Raw genomic sequence first — 10,356 nt, 5'->3', positions numbered from 1 at the left:
ATATACATATATATACATATATGTGTATATATATATATGGATAGATGTCAAAGAGAAGAAAGATCAACGGTATATGTATATATGCACACATATACGCACGTATATACTAGGATATATATATATATATCTGCAAGGATGTATATATATATATGTATACATACACATCAGCATATACGTATTTATGTATATGTACAAGGAGATACAGAGGCACTAAATCTTTGATGTTGTTTGTTAATTAAGCTCCATGATTAATACAGGAAAGCGACCGATGGAACTTTCGGTAAACTTTGAGAATCTTGAATGAACAAACTCTTCTCGAAGGATAAACTCGTGTATGCCTATTTTACGTAGAAAGAGAACAAACTGTTTCGAACAGAAGGAAAGGAATATCGTGGAACACAAAAGAGTATTAAATACCTAAAGTTATGCAAGAAGAAGGCATCGAGAGGTTACCGAAACTTCGCCGGTCTCATGAGCACGATTTATTAAATGTATCATTAAATACTATAGAAAGAAAGAGATTGAGAGAAAGAGATTGAGAGAAAGAGAGAGAGAGAGAGAGAGAGAGAGACAGAGAGAGAGAGAGAGAGAGAGAGAGAGAGAGAGAGAGAGAGAGAGAGAGAGAGAGAGAGAGAGAGAGAATGAAAGAAAAATCGTGTATGAATGAGAGCGTATGAAAGGTAAGAAAGATAGAGACAAAAAAAAAGGTTTTAATACTCAGATGTAATGAATGATTTAACCGTCGTTTTCAAAATGAATATGTAAGATTAATGCTGAGTATATAAAGTGATTATATTATATATATATTATTACGACATTGCATACTAAGTATATGTATATGTATGACGATATATCTATATATACATATATATATATGACTATTTTCTTCTATGAATATTACGAGTGACTGGTGTGTGTTATTTTCATCATACGTCTAAAGACGCTCGGCACAAAGCGAGAACGGACAGCTAATTGATCTCATTGTCGGAAAAGAATCGGATTTAAATTGGCGAACTTTTAATAAATCGCCTTACGAACGAATCATAATCGGCAAACTCCGTACAGGTTGATTCGTTTTATAAGACTATGTTAATACTTTCCTAGTAACATAAAGAAAATAAATAAATAAATATTTCTTCTCGCTAAAGGTCGAGCGTCTTCTCGCGAGCTATCTCAACACTGAGTTATACAAAAAAAAAGGGCGAATAATAAAAAAAGAAAGATATATGATGTGTAAGCCAAGTGCCTTGTGTTCTGGTAACTAATCGTTGACTTTTAACTATGATATTAGACAGAGTGAGAGAATCGGGAAGGAAAGTGGGAGAGAGATGATGATCGGAGATAATTAAATAAAAGAAAGAAAAAACACGATACGCGGGAATTGGAAAAAGTAAATGTTGAGAACTTGATAAGGATAAGAAAAATATTCAAACAAGATCTTCGGCAAAGACGAAAAATATTATTATACGTGGTTACGTTTCAGAGTCGACGAAGCAATACGGAATCAATATCCTAGTTCTTTCATCGAATACAATACGTATAATAAATCTATCGTCTACATTTCGGGCACGCAGAACTCACGAAAAGTACAAATTGTTAATTTTCTTAAACGATCAATGATATCACCACTCGAATACGTATCGAGAATCATGTTAATTATGATCAAAAATTGTAATGTTACGACTTTCTCGTTTCTTCGCGTGCGTTTTATTATTTTCCTTACTTTGTTTCTCAAAAAGTCATGAACTTTCTCGTTGCTTTGCAGATCTTTTACAACGACAACAATGTGCCAAAATGCGTTGATACAGCGACAACGCGCGTACCTGTCTCTCTGTGAAACTTATCTATAAGAATCACTCGTTCGATCGTAAAGAAAAAGAAAAGACTTTTCCCCCTCTTCCTTCTTCAACCTCCACTGCCTCGTCCAAAGAAAGAAATGAAAAACGTAACAAGAAAAAAAAAATAAGGAAACAAAAACAAAACTTAACATGTACATTTTTCTCGTTCGATAAACAAAAATTCCGTTTCTTCGTCGTCTCTGTGACGCGTCCGTACTAAAAGAGCAAACGAAAGACAATTTTTATGCGAGGTCTCCCGTATCGTATCGAAGAGTGAAAAAAAAGGGAAAAGAAAGAAAGAAATAATGTTGGAATCCGATGCTGGAGGGATGAGGAGGATAATTATTACTGTAATCATTACTATTATTAGAAACACTCCTGCCACACCGCACTCTAGATTCCACTAATAGTACGGGGTCTTTTTCATTCCAATGAGAAAAATCGTTTTGATGTTTGTGATAGAATAATAAAAGAGAAAAGGGAAACGAGAAAAACGAAAAGACAGAAAAAGAGAGAAAGGATTATCAGAAAGAAAACTAACTTGAGCACGTAGCTAATTATTCGAAGAAAAGTAACAAAAAAAAAAATATATATATAATTCAAAGCTAGCTGTAAACCTACATTCATGTTTCTCTCTAATGATTCGACTTAAGGTAGACTCTTCTATCCTGTAAAGTATTTGCTCACTTCGATAAGGAATTGATGTACATATTAGATCTCGGTAGATAGTAAATATGCCGTGATCCGAGGGATTTTTGTATCCATAGAGACCCGAACGTATGTCTTCGAATAAAAATTAGATCATGAATATATTCGATAATGATGACAAACGAAGAAAATCCAAAGAGAAGGAAAAAAGGATACTTAGTCTCATGGATACATAAGATGTTGAATGAAAAAGACCCTAAACCGACAATCCTCCATTAGATAGTCCTTAAACATGTGCGTGTTAGTGATTGGGTATGAATGCGTATGGAAAGTATTAATTTGTAAGACGATGGATAGGAAGGAAGCGCCCTACTTCAGTTATATATCCTCGATATTGTTATGTACTTTCCTTTTGTAAGTATAATGCGAGCCTCCTTTGCTCGATGAGTGGTATCAGAATGCTAACGGCAGTATCGAGATTCTTTTATTTCTCGTGTAGAAATAGTAGAACATAAAACTTTCTCTCTATCGAATTTCAAGCTCCTTTTAGTAAACCAATGCTATTATCACAAAGTATCGATTGAAATCTTAAAAATTTAGAATATTAGAGAGTACATCACTGTCGTTGGTATCCTTTCTCACTCGATTTGTTACTCTTATATCGTTAACAATGGTCCTCCTTTCTGCGTGATCTCCCATTATGCTGATGCGTTAAGAGCGTACACAGTTGGAAGTAACAATTGAAATCGTTCGAATAACTTACCGGTAAGAGAAAAATAAGTACTCGGCCAACTCGCGACGAAAATATATCTATCCAACTTCGTACGCTTCAAGACGGAGCAGAAAAGACGCTTAACAATAAATACTGTGCCAAATCGTCGACCTTGTAATCAAACTCATGCGTATAATCAAAGTGAATCTAATCAAAGTTCGCGTTTCTTCGATTTCATAACACCGAGCCCTAAGAAAGCTGTCGATGCGAATGCGTAAAAAGTGAAAAAGAAAGAGAGAAGAAAATAATGAGAATCAAAATCTCGTTGTACCTTTCGACGCTTTGCAAAGACTCCCTAAGTCCTCTTTCCCAAATCCCGATAAAGCGCGCCACTCTTTTAAACGATTTAAAATAAAAGACATTCTTTAAACGAGAAAAGCAGGCCCACAATGGCAAACGTGTAGTATGCAATAATAACATGTATAAAGAGCATGGATTTTATATGTGTCGTGTTCGTACATGGGTAAAAAAAAATAAAAAATAAAACGTAATACGATTCCCATCTCCCCGCATCCGTTAAAAAAAAAAAAAAAAAAACGAATTAATTGGACGAAACGAAGGAGATGATAAGTTTGCTTTTCGCGAAATTTGTGATTATCTTCGGTGTGAGTGAGATTATGTTGAGAAAGCAAACTTATTTTCCTCTAGCTGCTCGTCCCGAAATGTATTTAAGCTGCTCATCTAAATATAAAAGTCGAAATAACTTTTGTTACTGTCTCAGTAGGAAAACGATGGATCGGCTTCGAGAGTCGTACGACGATATAGGGATGATAATTTGACAATCACTAAAGAAACTTTAGGATCCAATCAGAAGAAAACAAAAAAGAAAAGTACGAAGAAAAAATGAAAGAGAAACTCTATTCGCTCTTTTCGCAATGATATTCCTTTGAACCTCTCGTTTGAGTATTCCGTCACCTTCGAGAACACAGAGGAACATCAAAGTCGGAAAGAATGAATTAATGAGAGGGGACGATGATTCGACGACGACTCTCGATTCAATTCCCTAAACGATTGCTAATCCAAAGTATAGTAAAGGATTAAGATGAACGGCGTGCTCGCGATGATGCGAAACATGTTACGTGTTAGGCACTCTTTAAGATGTAACGATAATAAGAAGAGAGTACAGACAGGAGATACAAGAGACGTCTGTTGTAATATAATACATAATATCCATAACCGTGCCCAAGCTCCAAACCAAAAAAAGAAAGAAAGAGAATGAAAGAATATGAAAATACGACGACCTGAGAGAGAAGAGAAGACGCATCCACCGTAAAATCTTTTGCCAGGGCAATATTCTCGTGTCGCCTATAAAGAGAAAGGGTGTCCTCGAGATGGTGGCGTTTTCTAACATTTATATACTTTTAAGTAACGCTATTACAAACCCCTCGAAAAAAGATAAAAGAAAAGAAAAGAAATGTAAAACAAACAATCACAGTATTAAGAGACAAAGACGACGCGACGAGAGAATAATAGTTGCACTTTGTACGCTTCGACTCCTTTCATAGAACAATACAAAGATCGTACGCGTTAAACGAAAAACGCGTCATTACTTTCAAATTATTATACATACACAAGATGCCAAGAATTTTTGTAAGATACATCTTCCAATCTCTACCAATGTGAGGGTTCGAGAGCCGCCAAGAAGTATATATCCGTGTTGCTCGATGATACTAAAATGAAAGAAGAAAAGAGAGAAAGAGTAAAAGAAAGAAAAGAAAACAAAGAAATGAAATATGCGATGTGAGCCCTTCCAATGATTCTCCCATAAAGAGAGGGGCTGGACAAATATTTTCTTACATCTTATATACCGACTTTCCTGTAAATCCTTCCGACTTCTCATCAGTGCACTGTATATAGAAGAATATATGTCATCCTGTGTATTTTTGTGTAAGGATAAGGCAAAAAGACCTTCCTTAAACCTGTACAGATGTCGATGTCTCACTGTTGGCTGTTGGTGTTCCTTTTTGCATCACGAAAATCGTTGAATCGTGTGTTATTCGCGCTTTCATCTCGATTGTGAGAAAAAAAATAATATGTATGTATGTATAAAAACGTAAAATAAAAGTTCAGCTCGATGTACGTCCAGCCCTCTATCTCTAGAACTCGTTACGGCATCGCATAGTTGTTCTCTCTCCGACGATAGCGCGAGGGTTCCCTTTATTTGATGAAAGAAATTTTATTCCCCGTCAGTGGGAACGTCTATTTGCAATAAATATTTGTAAAATAGCCGTTTAAATTTTACGTTTTAAAGGAAGCCGCGGTACAGGATTGAAAAAATAACTTTCAATACTCGTTTAAAGTAGCTAGTCAAATAAAGAAAATGGAATACCCGGCGTGACATGTGACAGGCTTCAAGGCTGATTGAATCCTAAAAATTAGAAAAATATATATTTAACAAATGTGAGGAAAGAGAAAAATATATACGTAGATATATAAAGAAGAAAGAAGCGAGAGAGAGAGAGAGAGAGAGAGAGAGAGAGAGAGAGAGAAAGGGATGAGTGCGTGTGTATGTGTGTACGAGGGAAAGGGAGAGCGAAAATAGGATGTGCGACATATCAAAAGATAGATAAATTCTTCTTGAAAAATAACCACACGGCAATACATTCTACGCTCAATACCGATGATAGGAATTAACTATAATCTTTGGAAAAATTTTAAACAACACGATTAGAGAGTTCAGAATCATAGAAATCGTAGAAAAATTTTAGGTATCTTAGCTTTCCTCGATACGAACTCTTTATCGTCTTATGAGGTACGATAATTACGTACAATCTTAATATAGTTTTTAATTATTCCTTTAATACCGAAAATATAAATTAAATAATAAATAAATTAATACTTTACAAAATATATCGTAATATTTTCATGAAGTACCCGAATTTTTTCTCAAACACTAATCATAACTATAATAAATATGTATATTTTCTATATTATGTATTCTAAATGATTCATTAAAATCTTGTTCGACGATAAAGTGTTCGATCAAATTTAAATTCAATACATAAATTCGAAAATGTTTTATATGAAATATCACCAGTATGAGCTTTACAAGGAAGTAAATTGGAAAATGATATATGTACATGCTCATCCGTTTTCGTTACTTGCATTCGGCCTATGTTCACGTATAATGAAGATATGAAAATATTTTAAATATGGATACAAAAATATATTGGAAATCCTCAGAAGTACTAAGAGTAGCCTAATATTTATTTGTAACATATATTTTGCTTCTTACGTTTAAAAGATACATGTGTCGATTACAACCGACGCGATGAAAAAAAAGTTGGCGATAATTAACCGAAATAAAAATGTTCGTCAAGTCCTGCTAAATTAGGACCTTTGGTATCCTATCCCGTAAAGTCTTTCAAAATGCAAAATAATTAACCCTTAATGGAGAAACATCTTCGTTGTGACGACAAAATGCCTCAATAATTTTATTCGGTGCTATTTTTTATGTCTTACTCAGATATATACAGTTTAAAAACTAAGAAAATAAATGACAAAATATAACTTACACGTTCAATAAAATATTTTGTAAATACATTAATTTGCAATAACTTGCCTAACTTGAACTTGTACCGACTTAATTAATACTTACGTTTCGTTCAGGGTTAATTAACGAGAGTCCATGACGATAACTATATAAACGAACAAAGAAAAAAAGACAAGTATCCATCACAAAAAGAAAAGCGTAAATACAAGTTCGTTTCGCGATTTCTTTAGTGTTGTTCTTTTGTCAAGAAAATTTACTATAGAACATCTTGATTCTTCAATCCCCATCGCAACATTCAATCGAGAGTAAGTCGTCCGGTCTCTTTCCTGTACAACCATATAAATAATATTAAACAAGTGTAAAATATGCTATTAGACAGTATCAAAATGAATTTAACGGGTAAAGAAAATAATGAATATTCAAGTAAAAATGCAGTATTGGTTCCAAAAGAAAAAAAAAATCGAAAAGAAAGTTTATTTATAGATACGTATATATATACACACAAAGTACATACCATGTATGTGATAATGCGCCAAACGAATCAAAGAGCAAAATCGAAAAAAGAAACGCGTCGTTTTTTGGAATATCGTCACACAAGACTATCGGGGTACGAAAAATAAAAGGGAAAAAGAAGCACAAAAAGAGCTTACCGGTACGAATATGGACAAAATAAAAAAGCAAAAAATCTAAAGAAAGAACATATGTAAGTAGCTACGGATAAAAACGATACGAAGAAATAAGTGAAAACTCTCGTTAAAATCTATGTTGCGTGCACGGAGAGAACGGCCACTCTTAGCTCAGTTTTGGGTAGAGTGGGGATCAGGTGGAGTGACTATTCAGAGTGCTACTCAGTGCAGTATGCTTTATTATCGTATTCTTGGCGCCCAGTATACAATCAACTGTCTCTTGTAAATGGAGCAGGTGAATTTATGCGAATGGGCTCCCTCTGCTGACTCTCTGTCATTGTTTTGGCGGTGTAGAGGGGGCACAATGGGCGTTCCATCAAATATGATTTGACCGAAACTGAATTGGACGAAATAAATGCCTGATCGTTTTTTCCGTGAACGCTATAAACGACATCATACTTAAAAAATTTCTTCCTAAGTAGCAGCTACAAAAAGATGATCGGGGAAAGATGATCGAAACACGTGAAAGATGTAAAAGTATATTCCCGTTTCTACGAAATCACCCATCTTCGCGAATCTCCTTGCAAATCATCCTCTTCCTTTCCTATGTACGACGAGTGTAAAAAGAAAATATCATGTAATTAACGACACGGACAACATGCACACACTTACCCATACACATACCTATACATATACATACATATACACATACATACACCGCGACATACACCGATTGATATAATAATATATTGCGACAAAATGATTGATTGTGAGTCATTTAAATAATTGTTATATGTATTTTCTATATATTATGGACAACTAATACAAGAGATGACATTACGGTACTATTAATTAAGTGTAGCTAATTTTAGATAAATGGAGATATTTGCGTTCTAAGATATGAGATGACGAGGTTGGATTATCTAGTCCAAGTTTTCTATGAATCTCAGCGAGCGAATGACGTTCGCGCGGTCACTAGATAAAAAAAATGAAGGCGAGACATTTGATACGACTATATCACAGATTTCCTCAGAAACGAAAAAGACACGCAGACCTTTTTCTCAGATTATACAAGACGTAAAGTTTATTAGAAAAGAATGGGGAAATACGATAAGTCGTCTTATGCACGCCGGTATCGTTTCGAGTGTCTACGCGGACGGTGATTGCGAAAAACACTGAGTGAAGAAATCAACGTGAAATTTGCAACAAAAAAAAAAATGTATTTTCTCACTCCCACTGCGAGGTGTATGTTCATCGCTACATCTTATTTAGAACGAAAACCTAAATATTATATTATTATATAAAATTACTGTATAATTGTAACGAAAATTGTTTTTCAAACGATGTGGTATTTTTATTGTAGATATTATTATATAACAAATAAAATCATGATTCATTGTAAACCAGGATCACTTATTCATTCTCATAACGATTTACTTATTTTTTTTCTTAGTGAATTTTCAAACTGTTTGGTTGGGTGTGATTAAAATCCACTTATGTTATTTCTCGGAGAAAATTTTTAAATTTTTTATTTTATAATATAATATTATTATTTTATAAAATATTTATTATTATTTTATTAAATTAATATTTTATAAAATAATTATTCTGTAATACAAAATATAGCCTCTAAAAATATATGCTCCAACAAAACGTGTGAATGTATACATTAGAAAATTATTTTATTTAACTATTATATATATTAACTATCTTATCTCTTTTTCGCTTTTGTAGAAAACGGGAAATTATTAACAACTCAGACGAACGTCAACGTAGTTATATTAAAATAGATAGCTTAGTCATATATCGCCATTATTTCTTCGTTCTACAGCGATGACGTCGATACCATAATTCCTATACGAAAGTTATAGCTTGCGATTAAATCACTTGCTTTTGTTATTTTCATTGATCGATGAGTGCTGTTCTTTGAAAGACCGGCTTACATACTTGAAATTTATTTGATTGATTTACTATCTAACAGAAATATTTCTTCAATAAATTTCGTGGTTAATAAAAAAAAGAAAAAAAAAACAAATTTTATATTTTATATACATGTATAAAAGACAATGCAGAAAAAAAAAACAAAAATATAATCAACACAATATACAGAATTCATCGATGAATTGTACGTGTAAATTTACGCGTAGGATTACTGAGAAAACATGATCTCATAATCGGGAATGCCGATTTCAGCATATCGAAAAGGTATGTAATAAACGCTTTAAATGTTTATGCTTTGCTTCTTGATAATTAGAATATCTTTGTGATGCCTAGAATTAATAAATAAAGATTCGCCATATTTCGTTTCTATAGTTGAATTCTATAGTTGAATATTTGTAGAAATGTTTCCACCACTTAGGATGGATTGCAATCGTAAAGTATCTATCGCTATTAATTCTTATCGATTTTCTGATCAAATGTTATCTTTCTAATGTCCTAAAATAAAATCTTTCAATCGATTAAAAATATTCCTGTAAAAATTATGTATAAGACGGACTTAACGTGCGTTCCCGATTGTTTGGGAATAAAGTGATAAACAAGATGACGTAATTTGACCTTCAGAAATATGAATCCGATGATAAACGATAGGATAAGGAGACATAGATCGATAGAATGAAATAAAAGGAGATCTGATTGATATATACGCTGGAAAATGAATGAGGCAATAGATAGATTATTAAAATAAAAATTTCAAGTTGCTTATCTTTTTCCATGACTGTTGTAGGAATTCAAAAATGGATTCCCATCTTAATAAGTTAGTCGAATAACGTTCAAAAGGATTCGTGAAAGAATATACGTTGTTCTGTTGATTGCGAAACGATTGATTTTTGAGTATAGTCTTATAAATTTATTATCATTCTTATAAAATATGAAACGCAGATTTATTAACTGATTATCGAATACAGATTTAACACTTAGTTATTGATTTTACGGAATGCAGAATACGAACTAATTAATTATTCACTAGTTTTACTGAAT

The sequence above is a fragment of the Vespula pensylvanica genome, chromosome 1 (genome assembly GCF_014466175.1).
Source record: "Vespula pensylvanica isolate Volc-1 chromosome 1, ASM1446617v1, whole genome shotgun sequence".
Lineage (NCBI taxonomy): Eukaryota > Metazoa > Arthropoda > Insecta > Hymenoptera > Vespidae > Vespula > Vespula pensylvanica.
The sequence above is the reverse complement of the archived record's forward strand: the minus strand, read 5'-3'. Positions refer to the sequence as shown.